The following is a 26,163-nucleotide window of genomic DNA, read 5'->3' as shown; positions in this document are numbered from 1 at the left end:
AAGTATTTTACTTCATTCTTTTATTTTTATTTCATTGATTACTGGATAAAACAAAAAGTCAATTGCCATTTTTTATGTCGATGGAGAGAACTAGAAATGTATATATTTGGATGCCTTGATTCTTGTATCTCTTCACCACCTTCCCGAGCAGTTTATGTAGTGTTGCTTTCTGGTTGTCTATTGCTTGTACGTCTATTGGCTTTGCTTCAAAGAATTACATAAAGAAATGAGATAATGGAGGCCCGGCCGAAGACAGTGTTGACTACTGCTGAGCCCAAGAAGATCCTGAGTTCGCAGGGAGGGTCTTTTTATGCATCGTCAACTTCAGATCTCTGCATATTAGCCGAAGCCAATGTCGAAGCAGGCAAGCTGCTTCTCAATTATCGTGGTCTCGCTTTGCCAAAGTACTCCGACTCTTCAAAAGTTGGCTACGTGCTTCAAGGTATGTAATGAGGATTTTATTGGTTAAAATTTCTCTTTGGTTGGATAGAGAGTTTTCTTATTTTTGTTGATTTAGATGGGTGTGTGAGACACCAGTTAATAGTTCTATCTCGTGGCGTGTTTGAATGAAGTGTAGTTTACAATCCTCGGAGCCCTTAGGAAGAACCATTCTACAGGGATTTGTGCCCTGGTTGCAAATAATGCCATGCCAGGTTAACTGTTGAAGCCCTAATAATGGTTGTTCTGATTCAATATTTTGCAGGATCTTGAGTTGCATGGATACTTATTCCGGAGGCAGAGTCTGAGCGAGTGGTGAAAATCCACAAAGGGGATGCCATGGCGGTGCTCATGGGAGTAATTAGCTGGTGGTTCAATGATAATGCTTTTGAAGTTTTGGAAATCCTCTTCGTCGGAGATACATCCAAGGCCCACCGTTCGAGAGAGTTTACTATAGGTAAAACTATTTGATTGTGTTCAATGACCCATTCATTTACTAACTCGGGTGAGTACAGGGTTTCTAATTGATGGGTGCACCTAATGGGTTGTTCCATGGGTTTAGCAAGGAATTCGTATCAAGGGAATGGGCTGTTGATGAAGATAAGGTGGAGCATGTTGAAAATGTAATTTCAACGCGCTACGTACGCAGCCCAAAACCACCGAACAAAACCATAAAACCGGCCAGGATCATATCGCACCGCCATCCATGAAAAGTGGTTTCCGTATTGTTGAGCTCCGATGCGATTTGGAGGCGACGCGTGTCACCCGCATGACATCAGCAAACGAAACCCATCGGAAGTTAAAGCTCGGTGAAAATCTGCCTTCCGATATCCTCTCCATCGTCCGATCTGGTTGCGTGTTCTCCGCCGTTGATCGATTGAAGCTGCATACCAACAAACGTCAAATCAATTCATTGCGTGGATTAAACTTTTGGTTGGCCATACGTCTTAATGAAATGTCATAGTGGTAGGTAGAATATTAAAGTTTTTATATAGAGCTCGTAAGTTTTTTTATGAAAAGGTATGGGCACGTTTTAATACAAGTCTATGTCTTTTACGGCATGTATTAAAAAAATGCAAAATCGTATGTAATATGTTTTAGTGTTGACTTTTTTTTATAATGTATCGCACATGGGAGGATATAGAGTGTTTTTCTACAGCAGCGTAAAAAGAATGATGGCGCAGTAAAAGAAATACACATAGCAGTGTGTAAAATGAGAAGAACCAGGTGATGTAATTTCTGGAATAGCAAAAACCATGTGTGGTTTTGCACAAGCAGTGCACAAAGAAAATGGTGGAGCGATTTTTGTAAACCTGTGTTATTTTTATTTACAGCAGTAAACTTATGTAAACTTTCTTTACAGCAGTAAGTTGTCTTTTTCACAGCAGTGAATATAAAAGGGATTTTACAGTGGTAAATCTTTGCATCAGGTTTTAATGAATATAATGTTTTTATGGTGGTGAAATACTCTGTTTCTCTGTGAAATTTTTTTTTTAAGCTGTCTGTGCACAAAAAGATCCTGTGGAGGTAAAACAGAGCATTGCCTCTGTGTGATTGAATCTTGGTTTTTGGTATTTTCCCATTGAAAAATACCCAACAGTGGTATCAGAGCAGGACCAGGCTCTTTAAGGAAGTTAAAGAAGCTGAAGGAAGAAGGTTGTTGCTGCAGCAAAACCTCTCAGGTAGACAGAAGACTCAGACAACGAAGGATTCAGGTATTCTTCAAAAGGCATTTCTTTTGTTATTGCTGAAGACAGTCAGTTTTTTTTTAAAAAATCACAGTCAAGGATTTAAAACCATAGTTCAAGATGCAAGGAATGGCAAGCACAAGCATGGGTATGTTCAACACCCAGCTCCCACACTTTAATGGGAAGAACTATGACTACTGGTCTATAACCATGAGAGCTTTGTTCATTGCTCAAGATATATGGGAACTAGTAGAATATGGGTTTGAGGAACCAGCAGATGAAACTGAGTTCAATGCATTAACTCAGGGAGAGAAGGATCAGCTGAAGCTCAATAGGAAGAAGGATGCAAAGGCCATTGTCTTGTTGTATCAAGCAGTGGACCAGAGTATATTCCCAAGGATAGCAGCAGCTACAACATCACATGAAGCATGGCAAACTCTCAAGACAGCCTATCAAGGCATGGAGAGAGTGAAGACAGCAAAATTGCAAATGTTGAGAAAGGATTTTGAAAACTTGAACATGAAGGAGTCAGACAACATTGAATCATTCTTCACTCATGTGATTGGTGTAATCACACAAATGAGAACTCATGGAGAAACAATTGAAGATAGAAGAATAGTGGAGAAAATATTGAGGGTCTTACCCTCAAGGTTTGATGCCATAGTCACCACCATTGAAGAGACAAAGGATCTCTCAAAATATTCAGTTGATGAGCTACATGCATCACTGATAACTCATGAGCAGAGGTTGAGTAGGAATGAAAACTCATCCCTTGAGCAAGCCTTCAAGACCCAGATGTCCTTTGGAAGAGGAAGAGGTCAAGGAAGAGGAAACCGAAGAGGAAGAGGCAGAAGCCAGAACAGAGGTGGAAGGAACAGCCCATCAAATGCACAAGGAAGAGGCAGCAATCCAAATCAGAACCAAGGTCAAGGCAGCAGCCAACAAAGAGATCAGTGTCAGGCTCAAGGACAAAGGTATGATAAATCTAATGTTCAATGCTATTATTGCAAAAAGTATGGACATTATGCTAGTAATTGTAGAAAGAAACATCATGATATGAACAGCAGACAGAATGCAAATGTTACAAGAGAAAACAGCAGTCAAGAAAATGTCCTGTTAGCTTGTAACATGGCTGAAACACATAGTGAAGACATATGGTTTTTAGACTCAGGTTGCAGCAACCATATGACAGGGAATATAGCCCTCTTTTCAGCCTTAAATCAGAATTTGAAGTCAGAGGTCACACTAGGAACTGATAGTAAAGTGTTTGTTATGGGAAAAGGGGAGGTAAAAATATTTACAAAACAAGGAGAAAGGAAAACCATAGCAGATGTCTACTATGTCCCCGGAATGAGATGTAACCTATTGAGTGTTGGACAGCTTATCCAAAAGGGTTACAATGTTTACTTTGTAAATGATGTGTGCACCATCATGGACATACCACCCAGCAAAAGATGCATTGCTGAAGTGAAGATGACAAGGAACAGGATGTTCCCTCTCCGGATCAGGGCAGACATGAAAAACAAAGGTGAAATTGCAGCAGTCACCCAAGAGGCTTTCCAAAGCGTGCCAAAGGATGAGAACTGGTTATGGCACTTGAGATTCGGGCATCTAAATTTTGGAGGCCTAAACTTATTGAGCAGAAAAGGAATGGTGAAAGGATTGCCATTGATAGAGAAGCCGGACAGCCTTTGTGAAGGCTGCATTTTGGGAAAACAACACAGAGAAAGTTTTCCATCAGGGAAGAGTATAAGGGCAAAGACACCCTTAGAGATCATCCACTCAGATTTGTGTGGACCAATGCAAGCTCCATCATTAGCTGGCAGCCTATATTTCTTGACATTCATTGATGACTGTACAAGAAAGACTTGGATATATTTCCTTAAAAACAAAAGTGAAGTGTTTGAGAAATTCCAAAATTTCAAAGCACTTGTGGAGAACCAAAGCGGGCTGCACATAAAAGTATTGAGAACTGATAGAGGAGGTGAGTATATCTCCAAGGAATTCCTAAGATTTTGTAGAGAAAATGGAATTCATAAACAGTTTACAGCAAGGTACACTCCGCAGCAAAATGGAGTTGCTGAAAGGAAAAACAGAACCATCATGGATATGGCGAGGAGCATGCTGAAGGCAAAGCATTTGCCAAATGAGTATTGGGCTGAAGCTGTACATTGTGCAGTTTATATATTGAACAGGTGTCCTACAAAAGCAGTGATGAACAAGGTGCCAGAAGAGGCATGGAGTGGGAGAAAGCAAGGAGTCACCCACATGAGAGTTTTTGGATGTGTGGCCTATGCACACATACCAGATCAGCTAAGGAGGAAGTTGGACAGCAAAGGGGAGAAATGCATCTTCATTGGATACAGTGATGAATCCAAAGCCTACAGGCTGTACATTCCATCTACCAAGAAGTTCTTTGTCAGCAGGGATGTTCAATTCATTGAAGAGGAAGCTTGGGATGGAAGCATAGAGAAAACAGTGAATGTCAAGAGCTGTTTGTCTCATGATGAAGATGAAGAGGAAGTGGCTGAAATGAATCCCCAAACAGCAGCGCCAACACAAGGACAACAAGGGACACCATTGAGGACAACACAAGGACAGCAAGGTACACCATTGAGGATAAATGAGAGTGCTTCTCCAAGCATACCACAAGGAGGAAATTCAAGTGCATCTTCAAGCACTTGCACACCAAGTGAACGAGGTAAGAAGTTTAGAAATCTAAGTGATATTTATGATGAAGGAATGAATTCCTTATTTGCCTTGTATTGTCATGTTGATGATCCTATTCATTTTGAAGAAGCTATTAAAGATAGGAAATGGATAGAAGCTATGGATGAGGAGATGAATGCCATAGAGAGAAACAAAACATGGGATTTGGTTGAGTTACCAAAAGGCAAAGAAGTCATTGGTGTCAAATGGGTCTATAAGACCAAGAGCAATGCTGAAGGCAAGATAGAAAGGCACAAGGCAAGGCTGGTTGTCAAGGGGTACAAGCAGCAATATGGGAGAGATTATGAGGAGACTTTCGCACCGGTTGCAAGAATGGAAACCGTGAGAGCAGTGCTGTCCATAGCAGCACAAAACAAATGGAAAGTCTACCAAATGGATGTGAAATCAGCATTCCTAAATGGAGTATTAATGGAAGAGGTCTATGTGGAACAGCCTCTCGGATATGAGAAGAAAGGTGAAGAGCACAAAGTGTGCAAATTGAAGAAAGCTCTTTATGGGCTGAAGCAAGCGCCAAGAGCATGGTACAGCAGGATAGACTCATATCTATTGGATAATGAATTTGACAAATGTGAAGGAGAACCCACAGTCTACATCAAGGAAAAGGATGGTAAAATTTTAATTGTTGTCTTGTATGTAGATGATGTTATTTTCACTGGAAATGATATTTGTCTTATTGAGAATTTTAAATCAGTCATGAAGGATAAATTTGAAATGACTGACATGGGTTTGTTGAGATACTTCTTAGGCATAGAAGTAGATCAAAATGAAAAAGGAATTTTTATATCTCAAGCAAGATATGTAAATCAAATTTTGAGCAGATTTAAGATGGAAGAATGCAAGGCAACAATCACTCCCACAGTGATGGGATTAAAACTCAGCAGAGAGGACAGCAGCAAGGATTTTGATCCTAGCTTGTACAAAAGTATTGTAGGCAGCCTTATGTATTTAACAGCTACTAGGCCTGATTTAATGTATGCTGTTAGTTTGATTTCCAGATTCATGGAGAGGCCGAAGGAGGCACATTGGCAGGCAGCAAAGAGAATTTTGAGGTATGTCAAAGGTACCAAAATGTTTGGAATTTTATATAATACCTCAGAACATTCAGATTTGGTTGGATACACTGATAGTGATTGGGCTGGAAGTGTAGATGATCGGAAGAACACTTCCGGTTATGTATTTCATATGGGTTCAGGAGCCATTTCATGGGCTTCTAAGAAGCAGTCCATTGTAGCATTGTCTACAGCAGAGGCTGAATATGTGGCAGCTACAGCAGCAGCATGTCAAGCAGTGTGGATGAGAAGAATGTTGAGAAGCTTAGGCCAAGAGCAGGCAAAAGCGACAGTGATATTTTGTGACAATAGCTCAGCTATTGCATTGTCAAAGAATTCAGTGTTTCACAAGAGAACGAAGCACATTGATACAAGGTTTCACTACATCAGAGAATTGGTGAACAATGGAGAAATTGTCTTGGAACATTGCAGGACTCAAGAACAGGTAGCAGACATCTTGACAAAGCCGCTGGATCAGAAAAGCTTTGAATTTTTGAGGAAGTGTTTGGGTATGACTGAATGCCCAGCAGTTGAAATTAAAGGGGAGTGTTGAAAATGTAATTTCAACGCGCTACGTACGCAGCCCAAAACCACCGAACAGAACCATAAAACCGGCCAGGATCATATCGCACCGCCATCCATGAAAAGTGGTTTCCGTATTGTTGAGCTCCGATGCGATTTGGAGGCGACGCGTGTCACCCGCATGACATCAGCAAACGAAACCCATCGGAAGTTAAAGCTCGGTGAAAATCTGCCTTCCGATATCCTCTCCATCGTCCGATCTGGTTGCGTGTTCTCCGCCGTTGATCGATTGAAGCTGCATACCAACAAACGTCAAATCAATTCATTGCGTGGATTAAACTTTTGGTTGGCCATACGTCTTAATGAAATGTCATAGTGGTAGGTAGAATATTAAAGTTTTTATATAGAGCTCGTAAGTTTTTTTATGAAAAGGTATGGGCACGTTTTAATACAAGTCTATGTCTTTTACGGCATGTATTAAAAAAATGCAAAATCGTATGTAATATGTTTTAGTGTTGACTTTTTTTTATAATGTATCGCACATGGGAGGATATAGAGTGTTTTTCTACAGCAGCGTAAAAAGAATGATGGCGCAATAAAAGAAATACACATAGCAGTGTGTAAAATGAGAAGAACCAGGTGATGTAATTTCTGGAATAGCAAAAACCATGTGTGGTTTTGCACAAGCAGTGCACAAAGAAAATGGTGGAGCGATTTTTGTAAACCTGTGTTATTTTTATTTACAGCAGTAAACTTATGTAAACTTTCTTTACAGCAGTAAGTTGTCTTTTTCACAGCAGTGAATATAAAAGGGATTTTACAGTGGTAAATCTTTGCATCAGGTTTTAATGAATAGAATGTTTTTATGGTGGTGAAATACTCTGTTTCTCTGTGAAATTTTTTTTTAAGCTGTCTGTGCACAAAAAGATCCTGTGGAGGTAAAACAGAGCATTGCCTCTGTGTGATTGAATCTTGGTTTTTGGTATTTTCCCATTGAAAAATACCCAACAGAGCAACTGCTAAAAGCTCAGTCGGGGACTGGAATTGTAAATTTGAAGGAAGGAAAACGTGTACCTACTTCATAATCCCAAGAAGAAGAAAAAGATAAAGAGAAGATAAGGTTGGTGTTCAACTGCGAGGAAACCAAATTGGACGTCGATGTGAAAAATGGAGGGCGTGTGGTCGTTCTGACCAGCCATTAGCTGCCATTGTTGGAGAAAATTGGGTTGGGGGCAGACCTTGTGAAGCTTGATCTGGTAACCTCTTTCTTTCACCCTACCTATAATAATATTCTTTTGTGCATCTAGGAAGAAGGAAATAATAATGTATTATTTTTATGTTAGGCGGCAATGCGTTCGTCGGGATTCTCGTCGGATTCAGCCTTCCAAGTAACATACATAGCGAGAGGGCATGGGAGAGTTAGGGTGGTGGGGATTCAGCCTTCCAAGTAACATACATAGCGAGAGGGCATGGGACAGTTAGGGTGGTACATAGCGAGAGGGCATGGGAGAGTTAGGGTGGTGGGAATCGATGGGGCAAGGGTGATGGAAGTAGCGGTTAAGGTTGGTTTCTTGTTTACCATTGTCTCGAGGATGGCTGGAAACAATGAGCTAGAATCGTTTTTTATTATTATTGACAAAGAATGAAACTAAACTAGCATTTGCACTTTATGTTGCAAAGGAAACACCGTAAGGTATAGAGTGGGGATGAATAGCATAGAGTGGAGAAGAATAGAGACATGTATAGAGTTGGGAAGAATAGCATAGAGTGGGGAAGAATAGGGACATGTGAGTGGACATTGTTGAAAGCAAGGGTGGATGATAATGAGTTACAATTGCAATAGTTAGTTATGTGTATTTTGAAAATGAATATTTTGTAAATAATAATAGTTTGTGGAAGAATTTATAAAAAGTATGCCATCAACTACACAATTGATATCTACAAAAATAGAAGGCTAGAAAACAAGAACTTTAATTTATAAGATCCAATTTACATGGTTGGTCAACATGTAAAAACCCCTTCCACTACAAATATTTTTATTGACAATGGCCCTTATAGAGAGTTTATTTTCAAGCATTTTCAAGTGGCTTCTGTTGATGAAGAAAGTGCAGTAGTAGTTCTAGTAAGTTGATCAGTGTATAAAAGAAATTCCCATCTGAAGCCCTGAGTAGGCTATGAGTGAGACTTTTTGCCTCTACATAAGTGTTCATTAGATAATGCATTCTACAAACCCTTCTCACATACTCAAATGCATGACTGCCCTATTCAAGAGCCAGCTATTCCAATAAGCATGTGAATGAAAATCACCTATACAATTTACCAATTACAACAACAACCAACCAACAAAAACAAAAAAAGTGTACTTAGCAGACTAAGGCAACAAATTGGTCAAGTAATAATCCTCAAAAGGGCCAATATACTGGGACTCTCCATTCAACTAGGTATTACCACCTATATTTTATCTTGATTTAAGTATATTTCCAGTAACAATTCACCAAACCGTAGTCAGGCTATGTGATGAAACAATATTACCAAAAGTTCAAACTAAGCATGTTACCAATAAAACTGTTGGCTAAACCTATAAACAATCTTAATCATCCACTTCTACTTGCCTTCTTAATATTAGGCCTTTACCAACAAGTGTGTGATTAAGTTGTTTCTCATCTTTTATCAACTACCAGGTTTGACAGAAAAGAAGTGCAAATTTCCTGCCTCCACTATCTAACAGATCTGCTAATTTCTAAATCATTCAAAACTTGAACAGGGCCAATATATTGAAATAACATTTCCTTTGCTCGAAATTGTTTCAACCTATGATTGTTTATATAATCGTCTGACAACTTGTATATTTTTATAGAGGAGTGTGGTTTCCTAGCATGCTTATGTATGAAATTAGGTCCAAGATAAATGGCAGGAATTTGACTGATTTTAACGCTTGAGCATTTTCAAAGCATTTCAGGTTCAGCTAAATAAAATACTTAGCTTGTTGTTTGTCTACTTTACAGTTTCCAGCAGCAAACAGAATTTACTTTTATATTGGAGTCTAGCCTTGAACTCTTAAATAGAACTCTACACATGTATCCTTTCTATTAAGAGTGCTGATTTTTGTCCGTTCATTTTCTTTTCGACTGCGACTGATGCTTGTTCAAAACGATGTTGTCAGACTCTTTTCGGACTCCTGAATCTTGCCAAGTCCATTGAGTCGCCACTGAAAAGAGTAACTCCTAAACACTCTTCTGTCATAATCCCCACTTTCCAGACTCCTTTGAAACTTGCCAACACATATTCTGAGTATTTTTTTTTCTCTTTGCCAAGTCTGAAAGATTATGTTGAGTCTTCCTGAGTCACAGCTCAGCCGAGTCTTAGAAGAGTCCAAGTCTGACAACAATGGTTTGAAACAATTTCTTTTTCAAGTCAGGTCAGCACATCTTCCTGTCCTTCCCACAATATTTATGTATGTGTCCATGTGTGTAGGATGTGTGTGTGGATCTATTTCCCACTTTATTTCGTTTGAGTGAATCAATCATTGTTAAGATGAACTTTACAACAAACCAGTTTGTAAGTGAGGTGTCATGAACATACCTCTCCACAAAAACGCTGAACTCTTGTGCAATACAAAAGTTGTTTCATCTATGGAATGAAAATTTTGTTTGATACTACCAGATTCAAACTGGATCGAGAGAAATTTTTGTCCAATGTTTATTGAGAGTAAAATTAGTCTTTTAACTAGATGTTCTGTATAGGCAATTGTTAAAAATGGTCAACTAATGTCAAATTCCACTATGGACGGCTCCTTTGTATGAGATGATGATGGCATTGGATTCCTCTTCTCGAGAGGACCAATTTTGACCTAAAGCACGACGGATTCTGACAGGCGGAAATGTATATTTGAAGTCAAACCCACAATGTTGGTTTTGGTCAAGGTCAGCCCCACAGTCATGTAGGCTCATGAAGCCCAAAAGACATGACCTTTGACCCACATTGAATTGTATAAATATAAGATGAGTTCACTCCATTTTGGCATCAACACACATGATTTTTTCTTTCCTCTCATGATGGGTTTGACTTTCTTTGAGAAACTATCTCTCTCCCATACGTGCAAATTTTTGGAGGATGAATTTCCTATGATTTTCTGCGCTTGACTTTTCTAGTACACAGAGCAGCATTGACCAGGCACTTTGACCAACTGTTTGACTGCGACTTTGATGGATTATTACTCTGCCAGCTAGGCCGCACTTGTGAGCAGAGGAACCGATCACAAACTGACGTGTTTGACCACAGGTCTGAGGCAGGTTTAACCGCAGACTGTTGACCAAGTTTTGACCAGAATTTTGAAGGCTGCCTTGACTGCATTTTAACTGCCTAGAGAGGGTGAATTTCTCTCTCCTTTTACCGAATAGATTGGGCTGATTTGACTGAGTTGTTAACTATTGACTGCTGACTGGTTAGGATAGATTTGACTGTTGTTGACTTCTACATATGTGACTTTGACTTTTGGACATTTGATTGGGATCATCTATGGCAACTCAATATATTGAGTTTGACTAATGTATCATTGTACTTATGGATTTCTCTCTCTGTGAACATTTGATATTATCAAGAAGAAAAGATCTATGGGTTTTCCCCCTTGTCGGGTTTTGTCCTGGCTTTAAGTCTAAATCATGGTGTCCTCTTGTCTTGGCTTGCCTCTTGCATTTATGTTTGATGTTTTTTCATCAGTTACTGTCATGTGATAATGGTCAACGTGATTTCTAATGGATTAATGGAATTAATAATGGGCTAATGGATTAATGAAGTAACTGACCTCTGACCTAAGCAAAGAACATGTTAACTCAAAAATTAACATGGTATTAGAGGTAGCTGAGGTCAAGCCCAAGCAAGAGGAGGAATGCAATCTCAAGAGATGAAGCAATGGAATGTTAATGTATTTGAAGTATCTTGTTGCAAGCCTTAGAAAACATGAGAGGTCTCGAAAAATAATACAAGTCTAGGTATATGCAAGAGCTGGGCTAAATAGCTCATGAAGGCCATTAATCAAATCTGAAGATGTTAAAGTCCTCCTTCAGCAGCTAAACCACGTGTCATGATAAGAAGTCAATGAAGAGTTTTGTTTTAAGAATTTGTTTATCTAAGTCCAATCTTCTCATTGGATAAAGCAGTCAACATTATGTTTGAAGATCTGATCCCTTTGGCACCTCTGCATCAGAATTCTGAAGCTAGCAGTCCTTCCATCCAGTCACCTGTGCTCACATAAAGCCAAGTCTTGTAAACAAAGATGTCCAACAAGCAAATTTGTTGAGGATCAAATAAGTGACTCTAGGGATACATATATTTATTTGGATTTGATCAATGAATTAACGAGAGTCCTATGGAGCAATGAAGAACCGAGTTGTTGGCCTAGTTCTCTGAACCATTAAGAAGGAGCCAAGTGTTCCTATTGTTCTGAGCACAAGAAACAATAAAGGTCTGCTATGCAATGGAGCTATCTCTCTTTTACATTCTGGGCATAAGTATGCTTTTGGATAAGTCTTTTGAAAATAACTTTATTCTCCTAAGAGGCCAAGAAAAGTGCAAGAACACAAGAATATGCCAAAGGTCATTTCATGAAGCCAACCTTGGAGAAAGGATTACTCTGTTCTCGATCTTGTGGTATGGAGGAAGAAATGTTATGGCTCGGTGAACTCTGCCTTATATTCTCTCTCGCTCTTCAATTCAGACAGTGAATCCGACCTATTCATGCCTCTTTGTTCTTTGAGTTATTGAAGAGAAAAAGTTTTGTTAATGTCGATTGTTTTATCTAAGAAGATGCCTACTTATTCCTTGTGCTTGTAATAAGGCCAAGAAGCCTATGTCACATAAAGCACTACTATATACTATCATGCTTTGTGAATTTGGCCGACCAGCATAGGTCATTGGGGCTGTGATTTCTTGATCTCCAAGCTATAAAAGAAGAAAGGTGGTGGACTTCTCATTCCACATATTTGTAAGGAAGCGGAGAATCTTTTAAAGGACAGTTCTAAGGCCCTTCATAATTTAAGGAAGTCGAGATTCTGTATGCATGTATTTCCAAGCCTTGAAAAGACAATCAGTGGGCATCCTATGTCATCTATATTAGTAAAATCGAGGAACCCTATTTTGTGTATTGAAGAAGAGGCCAAGTCCTTATCACTGTGACAAGCGCATATATATATATATATATATATATATATATACAAGTGTTAAAAGCCTGTTCCATTCAAGCCAACTTGCAAATCAATAAGGAATATATATTCATATCTTTGAAACCCTCATAAGAGGTGCCCTGAAGCCAATAAAAATAGAGGATGCAGTTATGAGAAGGGATGGTCCCTTTCGACATCAATCTGAAAATGATTTTTGAAGAATAGTAAAAGCCCTCCATAATGTCATTATCTAGCAGTTGATGTGATTTTGTTGAGAAGGTTTAGTGGAAGCCCTCCATGTGATCCTAGTTTTGTCTCGCAACTGAAGCAAAGGAAGTTCATCCAAGAAAAGTATGCATCTCCTTTGTGTTGGCACCATTTGATAAGGGTGACAGTACCTTTGGAAGTCTGGAAGATAGAAGAAGTGCGAGGCACTTTGGAGCAGACCCCTGTAGCAGCTTGTATGAACATAAAATCAGAGGTATGGTATCGCTCAAGGTGCCTCATGAAGAACACATTGGAAGAAGGATGTGCATGACTGATCCTATGTCTTGGCGAGCACGATGAGCAGAGGGAACTGTGAGGACCCTGATTTTGGCATCTTGATTAGGTCATTGGGCACTTTGATGCGTTGAGCCAGGATCCTATGAAAGACGGTCTTATGAATATGGATGCCTGGATGCGAAGGACCCCTCCTCATCATGGATTGGGTAATTTAATGCATATTACCCATTTAATGCAGTAATTTAATTTTTTTAGGTACTTTTGATATGCTATTTGCGGAGGTAATATTTCAATGTTCTTACAATAGGAAATTCCTCCTTCAGCAGCTAAACCACGTGTCATGATAAGAATTCAATGAAGAGTTTTGTTTTAAGAATTTGTTGATATGAGTCCAATCTTCTCATTAGATAAAGCAGTCAACAGTATGTTTGAAGATCTGATCCCTTTGGCACCTCTGCATCAAAATTCTGAAGCTAGCAGTCCTTCCATCCAGTCATTCTGAAGCTAGAAAATCCAGAAATTCAAATTGCAGATCTGTTTTATATATTAATATGAATATGAAAATCTTGGAGCCCTATATCAAACCCAGATACATGAACCATACACTGAAAGTGGCAAATATCTTAAAAACAGGCAAGGGCATCATACATATTCCCATAATTGAAAATTTAAATACATTACAGAGAGAAATGTTTATTTATTTTAAGTTAAGGGACCTTAAGCCCATGAAACTTAAAACTGCATCTACAAGTAGCCTGCTCACTGCCTCTTAAGTGGCTTCTCCAAGACAGCAGAGATATACATTTCTTTGAGGTCGGGCCCTCTATCCAACTTAGGGGAAATAGACCATTTCAGCTTCTTATACCCTAGCTGGTCAATCATGGGCACATAGATCTTTAGCTGATTCTTTGTATAGAAAAAATGATCTAGCTAGAACAGGCCTCCAGGCCTCAGAATCCTGTAGATATCATAGAGTACAAATTCCAGCAGCTGTGTGGGAATCCAATTGCTCAAGACATGCATAGAATGAACAATGTCCAAAGTATTTTAAAAAATGGCAGCCTCTGCGTTATAGTGATATACATGGGAATAACCCCTCTGGAGGCAATGAAACTATTGAAGGGCCCGTTCAAGTTCATGGAAGTCGTAACAATTGTTACATTCCGCTCCCTCACTCTCACGACAAAAGTTCCTGTTCCTCCTCCGATGTCCAACCCAATTCGAATTGTCTTCTTCAGATTCAAGACCTCGTCGATAGAGTAATCCATGGAGCCACCACCATTTACCCACCTGGTTTTCTCTTGGCCTTGAAGATCGAAGCAGTCTTTGCAGTCAACGAAGCCCTTATGATATTTTATCTGAATGAGGCACGAGTAATTCTTGCAAGAATATGCAGTCCAGACGACACTAGAATCAGGGGGGGTTTTCCATATGCTCTTAGGAAGTTGCAACTTCTTCGTAGCAATGCCACGATAAGCTGTATTGTGGCAAAGCTTCTTCACGCAGTGCTGAATCAGCTGGTGACTCCAGCTTTTGTAGCATGATATTTGAGATCTCTTGTCATCACTATCTGGGTTATCAACATTAACCTATGTATATCTAATCAGCATGAAGTACTACAATACTGACAGGGGAGGGTTGAGATCTCACCCATTATATGTGTCCAGATCGAAACCCCTTATTTCTGCAACACGAGAAAGGGCATCTCTCCAGGTTTGAATGATGGTGGAGTTGTATCGTAGTTTCCCTTCACCCGTTTGTGCGATTTCTATCCCGATTTCAATTTCAGAAGGGTTTTGGGGGCATGAGGATACATGGGATGCCATTGCCAATGCCGATTTGACTATACAAACAGAAATTCGAGCCCGTAAACTGAAACAGCCATAAACTCCATGAAACCGTAAACGGAAACAAATAAGTGACTCTAGGGATACATATATTTATTTGGATTTGATCAATGAATTAAAGAGAGTCCTATGGAGCAATGAACCATTAAGAAGGAGCCAAGTGTTCCTATTGTTCTAAGCACAAGAAACAATAAAGGTCTGCTATGCAATGGAGCTATCTCTCTTTTACATTCTGGGCATAAGTATGCTTTTGGATAAGTCTTTTGTAAAGAATTTTATTCTCCTAAGAGGCCAAGAAAAGTGCAAGAACACAAGAATATGCCAAAGGTCATTTCATGAAGCCAACCTTGGAGAAAGGATTACTCTGTTCTTGATCTTCTAGTATGGAGGCAGAAATGTTATGGCTCGGTGAACTCTATCTTATATTCTCTCTCGCTCTTCAATTCAGACAGTGAATCCGACCTATTCATGCCTCTTTGTTCTCTGAGTTATTGAAGAGAAAAAGTTTTGTTAATGTTGATTGTTTTATCTAAGAAGATGCCTACTTATTCCTTGTGCTTGTAATAAGGCCAAGAAGCCTATGTCACATAAAGCACTGCTATATATTATCATGCTCTGTGAATTTGGCCGAACAGTATAGGTCATTGGGGCTGTGATTTCTTGATCTCCGGGCTATAAAAGAAGAAAGGTGGTGGACTTCTCATTCCACATATTTGTGAGGAAGTGGAGAATCTTTTAAAGGACAGTTCTAAGGCCCTTCATAATTTAAGGAAGTGAAGATTCTGTATGCATATATTTTCAAACCTTGAAAAGACAATCAGTGGGCATCCTATGTCATCTATATTAGTAAAATCAAGGAACCCTATTTTGTGTATTGAAGAAGAGGCCAAGTCCTTATCATTGTTACAAGCGCATATATATATATATATATATATATATATATATATATATATATATATATATATATATATATAAGTGTTAAAAGCCTGTTCCATTCAAGCCAACTTGCAAATCAATCAAGAATATATATTCATGTCTTCGAAACCTTCATAAGAGGTGCCCTGAAGCCAATAAAAATAAAGGATGCAGTTATGAGAAGGGATGGTCCCTTTAGACATCAATCTGAAAATGATTTTTGAAGAACAGTAAAAGCCCTCCATAATGTCATTATCTAGCAGTTGATGTGATTTTGTTGAGAAGGTTTAGTGGCAGCCCTCCATGTGATCCTATTTTTGTCTAGCAGCTGAAGCAAAGGAAGTTCATCCAAGAAAAGTATGCAGCTCCTTTGTGTTGGCACCATTGGATAAGGGTGACAGTACCTCTGGAAGTCTGGAAGATAGAAGAAGTGCGAGGCACTTTGGAGCAGACCCCTGTAGCAGCCTGTATGAACATAAAATCAGAGGTATGGTATCTCTCAAGGTGCCTCATGAAGAACACATTGGAAGAAGGATGTGCATGGATGATCCTATGTCTTGGCGAGCACAATGAGCAGAGGGAACTGTGAGGAAACTGATTTTGGCATTTGTATTAGGTCATTGGGCACTTTGATGCATTGAGCTAGGATCTTATGAAAGACGGTCTTATGAATATGGATGCCTAGATGCGAAGTACCCCTCCTCATCATGGATTGGGTAACTTAATGCATATTACCCATTTAATGCAGTAATTTAATTTTTTTAGGTACTTTTGATATGCTGTTTGCGGAGGTAATATTTCAATGTTCTTACAATAGGAAAGTCCTCCTTCAACAACTAAACCACGTGTCATGATAAGAAGTCAATGAAGAGTTTTGTTTTAAGAATTTGTTGATCTGAGTCTAATCTTCTCATTGGATAAAGCAGTCAACAGTATGTTTGAAGATTTGATCCCTTTGGAACCTCTACATCAGAATTCTGAAGCTAGCAATCCTTCCATCCAGTCACCTGTGCTCAAATAAATTCAAGTCTTATAAACAAAGATGTCCAACAAGAAAATTTGTTGAGGATCAAATAAGTGACTCTAGGGATACATATATTTATTTGGATTTGATCAATGAATTAAAGACAATCCTATGGAGCAATGAAGAACAGAGTTGTTGGCCTAGTTCTCTGAACCATTAAGAAGGAGCCAAGTGTTCCTATTGTTTTGAGCACAAGAAACAATAAAGGTCTGCTATGCAATGGAGCTATCTCTCTTTTACATTCTAGGCATAAGTATGCTTTTGGATAAGTCTTTTGAAAAGAACTTTATTCTCCTAAGAGGCCAAGAAAAGTGCAAGAACACAAGAATATGCCAAAGTTCATTTCATGAAGCCACCCTTAGATAAAGGATTACTCTGTTCTCGATCTTGTGGTATGGAGGTAGAAATGTTATGGCTCGGTGAACTCTGTCTTATATTCTCTCTCGCTCTTCAATTCAGAGAGTGAATCTGACCTATTCATGCCTCTTTGTTCTCTGAGTTATTGAAGAGAAAAAGTTTTGTTAATGTTGATTGTTTTATCTAAGAAGATGCCTACTTATTCCTTGTGCATGTAATAAGGCCAAGAAGCCTATGTCACATAAATCACTACTATATACTATCATGCTCTGTGAATTTGGCCGACCAGTATAGGTCATTGGGGCTGTGATTTCTTGATCTCCGGGCTATAAAAGAAGAAAGGTGGTGAACTTCTCATTCCACATATTTGTAAGGAAGCAGAGAATATTTTAAAGGATAGTTCTAAGGCCCTTCATAATTTAAGGAAGTCGAGGTTTTGTGTGCATATATTTGCAAGCCTTGAAAAGACAATCAGTGGGCATCCTATGTCATCTATATTAGTAAAATCAAGGAACCCTACTTTGTGTATTGAATAAGAGGCCAAGTCCTTATCACTGTTACAAGCGCATATATATATATATATATATATATATATATATATATATATATACATATACATATAAAGTGTTAAAAGCCTATTCCATTCAAGCCAACTTGCAAATCAATAAGGAATATATATTCATGTCTTTGAAACCTTCATAAGAGGTGCCCTGAAGCATATTACCCATTTAATGCAATAATTTAATTTTTTAAGGTACTTTTGCTATGCTATTTGTGGAGGTAATATTTCAATGTTCTTACAATAGGAAATTCCTCCTTCAGCAGCTAAACCACGTGTCATGAGAAGAAGTCAATGAAGAGTTTTGTTTTAAGAATTTGTTGATCTGAGTCCAATCTTCTCATTAGATAAAGCATTCAACAATATGTTTGAAGATCTGATCCCTTTGGCACCTCTGCATCAGAATTCTAAAGCTAGCAGTCCTTCCATCCAGTCACCTATGCTCACATAAATTCAAGTCTTGTAAACAAAGATGTCCAACAAGCAAATTTGTTGAGGATCAAATAAGTGACTCTAGGGATACATATATTTATTTGGATTTGATCAATGAATTAAAGAGAGTCCTATGGAGCAATGAAGAACTGAGTTGTTGGCCGAGTTCTGTGAACCACATTAAGAAGGAGCCAAGTGTTCCTGTTGTTCTAAGCACAAGAAACAATAAAGGTCTACTATGCAATGGAGCTATCTCTCTTTTACATTCTAGGCATAAGTATGCTTTTGGATAAGTCTTTTGAAAAGAACTTTATTCTCCTAAGAGGCCAAGAAAAGTGCAAGAACACAAGAATATGCAAAAGGTCATTTCATGAAGCCAACCTTGGAGAAAGGATTACTCTGTTGTCGATCTTGTGGTATGGAGGCAAACATGTTATGGCTCGGTGAACTCTATCTTATATTCTCTCTCGCTCTTCAATTCAGACAGTGAATCTGACCTATTCATGCCCCTTTGTTCTCTGAGTTATTGAAGAGAAAAAGTTTTGTTAATGTCGATTGTTTTATCTAAGAAGATGCCTACTTATTCCTTGTGCTTGTAATAAGGCCAAGAAGCCTATGTCACATAAAGCACTGCTATATACTATCATGCTCTGTGAATTTGGCCGACCAGTATAGGTCATTCGGGCTGTGATTTCTTGATATCCGGGCTATAAAAGAAGAAAGGTGGTGGACTTGTCAATCCACATATTTGTAAGGAAGCGGAGAATGTTTTAAAGGACAGTTCTAAGGCCCTTCATAATTTAAGGAAGTCGAGATTTTGTATGCATATATTTCCAAGCCTTGAAAATACAATCAGTGGGCATCCTATGTCATCTATATTAGTAAAATCAAGGAACCCTATTTTGTGTATTGAAGAAGAGGCCAAGTCCTTATCAATGTTACAAAGAGTTTGGACATAGTACACAAATTCTACATTTCACAGCCATAAAAATAACGCGATTTTATTGTATACCGTATCTGCTTGTTATTCCATTCCTAATTCAATCTCGATGAATTTCAGATAATTTGCAGTTTCGCCATTGCAATCAAAACCTACTAAACATGGCCATTGAATTTCAGCCCTTGACCATTACAGACGAACCATCCACATTTTTTCAAAAATCAATGAAAACCATGGCACGGTAGAAAATCCAGAAATTCAAATTGCTGATCTGTTTTATATATTAATATGAATATGAAAATCTTGGAGCCCTAAATCAAACCCAGATACATGAACCATACACTGAAAGTGGCAAATATCTTAAAAACAGGCAAGGGCATCATATATATTCCCATAATTGAAAATTAAAATACATTACAGAGAGAAATGTTTATTTTTTTTAAAGTTATTGTTTTAAGTTAAGGGACCTTAAGCCCATGAAACTTAAAATTGCATCTACAAGTAGCTTGCTCACTGCCTCTTAAGTGGCTTCTCCAAGACAACAGAGATATACATTTCTTTGAGCTCGGGCCCTCTATCCAACTTAGGGGCAACAGACCATTTCAGCTTCTTATACCCTAGCTGCTCAATCATGGGCACATAGATCTTCAGCTGATCCTTTGTGCAGAAAAAATGATCTAGCCAGAACAGGCCTCCAGGCCTTAGAATCCTGTAGATACCATAGAGTACAAATTCCAGCAGCTGTGTGGGAATCCAATTGCTCCAGACATGCATAGAATGAACAATGTCCAAAGTATTTTCATAGAATAGTAGCCTTTGTGTTATAGTGATATACATGGGAATAACCCCTCTGGAGGCAATGAAACTGTTGAAGGGCCCGTTCAAGTTCATGGAAGTCGTAATAATTGTTACATTCCGCTCCCTCATTCTCACGGCGGAAGTTCTTGTTCCTCCTCCGATGTCCAACCCAATTCGAATTGTCTTCTTCTTCAGATTCAAGACCTTGTCGACAGAGTAATCCACGGAGCCACCGCCATTTACCTACCTGGTTTTCTCCCGCCCTTGAAGATCGAAGCAGTCTTTGCAGTCATCGAAGCCCTTCTGGTATTTTCTCTGAATGAGGCACGAGTAATTCTTGCAAGAATATTCAGTCCAGACGACACTGGAATCAGGGGGGTTTTCCACATGCTCGGCGCACAGATGCCAAGTGGAAAGTGAAACGTTTTTTAAGTTTTTTTAATGTTTTAAAACATTTTTGATTAAATCCGACGGCTGATTTTTGTTCAATCGTCTAACAAAAGATATAACGGCTACGATTAGGACAGAAAGGCATTTGGGGGAGTTCATTTCAGAGGGAAACGCCTTACGGCGTAAAAATGGAGCAGAAATTGTTCTTTCTAAATATTCTGAAAAACTAAATAGGATAGGTTATATTGTAAACATCAATAATAAATGACTCAAGTAAAACTCGACACCTGTGGAGTAGAACTCAATTAAGACTAAACTATTTATGACACCTAGCATATAAGAAATCAATTAAGACGACACCTAACCAACAACTAACTAACAGTGAGATTAATATCTCAACATCCTCTCCTAATCCCAACTGTTACATGTAGTGAAACTCACGATGCCAAGTTGTTTTCTTTGAAATTCAAATACATTCCTACTCAATGGCTTTGTGAAAATGTTTGCTAGTTGATCTTTCGAACTACAGAAAGAAAGTCCCCATCATTGACAAGCTCCCAGATGAAATGAAAACGAATGTCAATGTGCTTGCCCTTTTTGTAGAATACATGATTTTTTTATAAGGAAATAGTTGAACTGTTATCACAGTAGATTGGATTTAACTCCTTCTGAATATTTGAAATATCTTTTATTAATCTTCTTAACCACAGCTTGACAAGCTGCTGAATTTGTTGCTACATATTCTACCTCTGCAAAAGATATTGAAACGATTGATTGTTTCTTGGATGCCCATGAAATCATATTGGTTCCAAGATGAAAAGCATACCTTGAGGTGCTTTTGTGATCATCTAAACTCCCTGCATAATCACTGTCTGTATAACCTAAAAGTGAACAATTTTCAGAATGTGTATAAAACAAACCATAATCTATTGTCCTGACAATATACCTTAAGATCCTTTTTTCAACCTTCCAATGAGAAATCTTAGGTTACTACGTAAACCTCGACACAAAACTTGCTGCAAACATAATATCAGGTCTAGTTGAAGTGAGATATAACAAGCTACCAACTAAACTTTTATATAGTGTGGAATCAACTGGTGGTGCTACATCTTCTTTGCTCAGTTTTGTGCCTTGAGCAATTGGTGTATGTGAAGGCTTACAATTGGTCATTTTGAACTTTTTGATGATATCACTCACATATTTTTGTTGACCAACAAAAATACCATTAGTAGATTGGTGAACTTCAATGCCTAAGAAGTATTTCATGACTCCTAGATCTGTCATGTCAAACTCTTTTTGCATTGTTGTTTTGAAATCTTCTAACATCATATTTCCTATATAAACAAGATCATCTACATAAAGCCATACAATCAAAATTTTACCCTCATGCATTTTGGTATACAAAGTTGACTCATGATTGCTTCTGAAAAAACTATTTTTATGAGATATGTGTCAATGCGACTGTACCAAGCTCTTGGAGCTTGTTTCAAACCATACAAGGCTTTCTTCAATTTGTATACCTTTTTATGTTCCTGTCCTGAAACTTCAAAACCAGGAGACTGCTCTACATAAACTTCTCCCTGCAATATACCATTTAGGAAAGAAGATTTTACATCAAGCTGAGAGACTCTCCATTTGTGCTAAGCTTCTATGGAAAAAATGGTTCTGACAGTGTCTAACCTTCTTATTGGAGCAAAGGTTTCACCATAGTCGACACCAAACTGTTGTGAGAATCCTTTGGCAACCAACCTTGCCTTATGTTTTTCAATCTCTCATTTTTCATTTAGCTTGGTCTTGTATACCCATTTTACACCAATTCTGGTTTTGTCTCTTGGGAGATTAGTTAATTCCCAAGTCTGATTCTTCTCTATGGCAGCAATTTCTTGGTTCATTGCTTCTACCCAATGCTTTTCTTTAACTTCTTCTTCAAAATGATTTGGTTGAGATGAAAGAAACGAAAACATATTATGCTGGTCAAACTCATGCTCCTGCTCATATATTTCTCCAATGATTCTTGTTTTCTGATTGTCTTCTGAAGATGCTAAATCACCGGTGGATTCACTGCTTGGAGATGTACCATTTCAGAATGGTATGGCTCTCCTTCAACCTGCAATCTCGGTGGCTATGGTGGATAAAAACACTGACTTGAAGCTTCATGAACTTCATTAGACCAAAATTTATTTTAATTTTTTTTTACATCTCTACTTAAAACAAACTTCTTTGTAATTGTATTATAAAGTCTGTAGGCCTCTGATTTCTCACTATAGCCTACGAAAATACATATTTCACTACTATCATCAAGCTTTTTTCTTAGCTTCTCAAGAACATGTGAAAAAGCTATTGATCCAAAAATTCTAAAGTGAGATACATTTACCTTTCTACCATCCCATGCTTCTTGAGGTACTATATCTTGGAGAGTGGTTGTTGAAGATCTGTTGAGAACATACAATGTTGTCGAAACCGCTTTAGCCCAATAATTGTTTAACAACTTCTTCTCACAAAGCATACATTTGGCCATGTTCATGATTGACTAATTTTTCCTTTCTACTACTCCATTCTGTTAGGTAGTATATCTTGTATTCTGGATTATGATTCCTTGCTATTTATGAAATGCTTTGAAGTGATTGGAGTTGTACTCTCCTCCTCTGTCAAATTTGAGTACTTTCAAAGGCTTTCCACTTTGTTTTTCTACGTTTGCTTTGAATTCTTTGAACCTTGAGAATGTATCTGATTTATTTTTCAGAAAATACAACCATGTCTTCCTGCTATAATCATCAATGAATGTTGGAAAATACAGGCTACCACCAATAGATTGTGTCTACATTGGACCAAATATATCTGTATGGACAAGCTCTAAAGGCTCTTTTTCTCTAGAGGAAGATGTGGGAAAGTTGTCTCTTTTATGCTTGGACATAACACAAATTTCACAATTACAGTCTTTCTCATTCATAGTAGGGAGACCAATGACTATTGACTATTTCTGAAGCTAACTTACACTTTTGAATGGTATGTGGCCATATCTAGAATTCCATAGCTGAGACTCATCTATTCTTGACACATTGTGTACAAAATACTATGAAATATTTCGTCTTCTAATAGTCAAAGGAAACATTGTGTTCTTAGTTTTTTCAACCTTAACTATCAATCTTCTATAGGGAGGATTGTTATAGATATAGCATGTGTTCCCTTGAAATATTACATCATAACCATGTTCCATTAGCTTTCGTGCACTAATGAGGTTATGCTTCAGAAATGGAACATAATAAATATCAAGAATGTATTTCTACTGATTTTGTTTAGTAAGAATAGGAACAATACCATTTCCTTCAGCTTTAATGCAAGAACGATCTCCAAGAGTAATTTCCGATGTTATGGAAGCATCAAGATATGAAAGTAGATTTTTGTTACCTATCATATGATTGTTGCAACCACTGTCCAGCAACCAAAGATCCTTGTTGTGAGTGTCTTTAAAAATATTGCATGAAAGAAACATTGTTTTAGAGGATTCTCCTTTATTGTTGGAGAGATGGACATTGCCTCTATGCTGATCTCACTGTTTCTTTTTGCATTCATTTTCATAATGCCAAAAATTCTTTTAGTAATAACACTTGATATTATATTTGCTCCAAGATCTTCTTCTTTGAGTTTGATTTTGTGAAGGTATCCACTTCTCTATTGCATGATGATGTTTTGATCTACCTCTGCTTCGGCCTTTGCCTTACTTGTTGCCGTCTCTATATCCTTTGTCTCTACCTCTGCCAAAAGAGAGTTGTGCTTTGAAAGCTTTTTCCATGAAATCTTTTGCCAAGTTGAGTCTTGTTTCGTGTGCTAGAAGCGAGCCAGTCAATTGTTCTACTAAGAAAGTGGTAAGATCTTTGGATTCTAGAATGGCTGTTACAATGATGTCATATTTCTAGGGCAGACTTCAATGGAATTTCTGAACAATTTTCTCATCTGAAATGGCTTCACCGATGAACTTGATCTGATTTACTAGTCCCACAACTCTAGTCATGAACTGATCCACATTTTCTGTGTCAGTCATCTTTAGGGTTTCAAACTATGATCTCAATGTCTGTAATTTCACTGTCTTCACTGCATCATTACCTTGATATGCAACTTTCAATATTTTTCAAGCTTCATGTGTTGTGGATGCACCTGTTATCTTGTCGAAAATAGAGTCATCCACTGAGTTTTGAATCCAACATTTGACTCTATGTTCTTTTTTTTTAAGTTCATTCACTGCATTCCTCTCATTATTAGTCATGGCCATCCATGCTTCTTGAGTTAGCTCTACATATGCAGTCTGAAGTATATCCCAACACTCTTGGGCTTGCATGAATGCCATCATTCTCAAAAACCAAAACTCATAATTTTTTCCAAACAGAGACGGGGTCTGTGGGTGGATAAAGCCATTTCTTTGAATGCAAAATGTCCGCATCTTTTTTAAAATCCCCTTTAAAAAAATCTTTTTTCTTTCCAATTTTTTATAAAAAACTTCAAAAAATTACAAACTCTATGCTCTTTTTTCTCTCCAATTTTTTATTTAAAAAAAAATAACAAACCCTTTTCTTATAATAAAATAAGAAATCCTTTTGAATATAAATTCTATTCAAAAAAATACTTTTTAACTCACACATACCTCGTAATCTCAGAAAGCATATCATAAGGCTTTAATTTATTTTTTTAAATCCAAATGAATACGTCAACGAATGAAACGAAAATAAAAACTTTAATATGGTTTTTCTTTTGCTAACGCGGTAGAAAGAATGGGTAGCCAGCATGCTAAAGCTTCTCTCGACGATGAAGGGAAACGTGATAAAGCTTTTCTCAGTTTTGAAGGGGAGCGTTACAGCACTAACGCACTGTTCATTAATAGGACGAAGCGTTACAGCACCAACGCACTGTTCATTAATAGGACGAAGTGTTACAGCACCAACGCACTGTTTATCAATAGGACAGAGGTTAAATCAGAATTGGGGTCAAGGAAAAGGACAGAGGTTAAATCGGAATTGGTGCTAAGGAAAAGGCAACTAACGCGTTTGATCTTCTCACTCTCTAGCGTTAGTGGTGTTACTACACCATTAACTCATTGGTTTGACTCCTGAACATCGTGCAAAAAAAATCAAGTTTCTTTTCAACGCAACTTCGCAGCAACCTTAGTCTCACACTTGCTTCACTTTTGTGCAATCTCTGTACCGAATCATCGCTGCTTTTTTGTGAATACATGTGTATGAAATGCTTCTCTCAACTAGTCTTATGCATCCTATTCTGATCTCTGCGGCTCTGTCAAAGAATCTTATGCAGTTTAAGCTCTCATACTATCACAAAGAATGAAACTGAAAAATGGAGTAGAGATTTCTTTTCTCAGCATTTTGAAAGACTAAATAAATTACATTGTAAACACTAATAATAAATGATTAAAGTAAAACTCGACATTTATGGAGTAAAAATCAAGACAGACTAAACTGTTTATAACATCTACCACACAAAAAATCAATTAAAATGACACCTAACCAACAACCAACTAACTTTGTCAACCATCACCACACCCAAAGATGTATATATCCATCTATTTCTAAAGGGGATTGGATAGGATATAATGTATTGGGTTTCGTTGAAATTGATTAGTGACATTGATGCATGTATGTGCAGGCCCATCTTCTGTCATTTGGTAAGGAGAACCTCTCTGTGGAAGGCTCTCTCGAAGGAGATTCTGAGTGCCTCTTTTGATGTGGATGAAGAAATGGAGCAACACTTCCGCTCCAAACGAACGCAGGCCGCCATCTTCTTCCCACCTTCCACTCATTGA

At 38.0% G+C, this 26,163-nt stretch overlaps 1 pseudogene; it reads left to right on the top strand.

Annotated features, from left to right (window-relative positions):
- The first annotated feature begins 234 nt into the window (after nucleotides 1-234).
- On the top strand, nucleotides 235-26,163 carry LOC149228922 (cocosin 1-like; annotated as a pseudogene).

The sequence above is a fragment of the Pinus tabuliformis genome, chromosome J, assembly GCF_031772625.1.
Source record: "Pinus tabuliformis cultivar Carrire ecotype Pingquan chromosome J, CPIR1, whole genome shotgun sequence".
NCBI classification, from domain to species: Eukaryota; Viridiplantae; Streptophyta; class Pinopsida; order Pinales; family Pinaceae; genus Pinus; species Pinus tabuliformis.
This window is presented reverse-complemented; position numbering and strand designations above follow the sequence as displayed.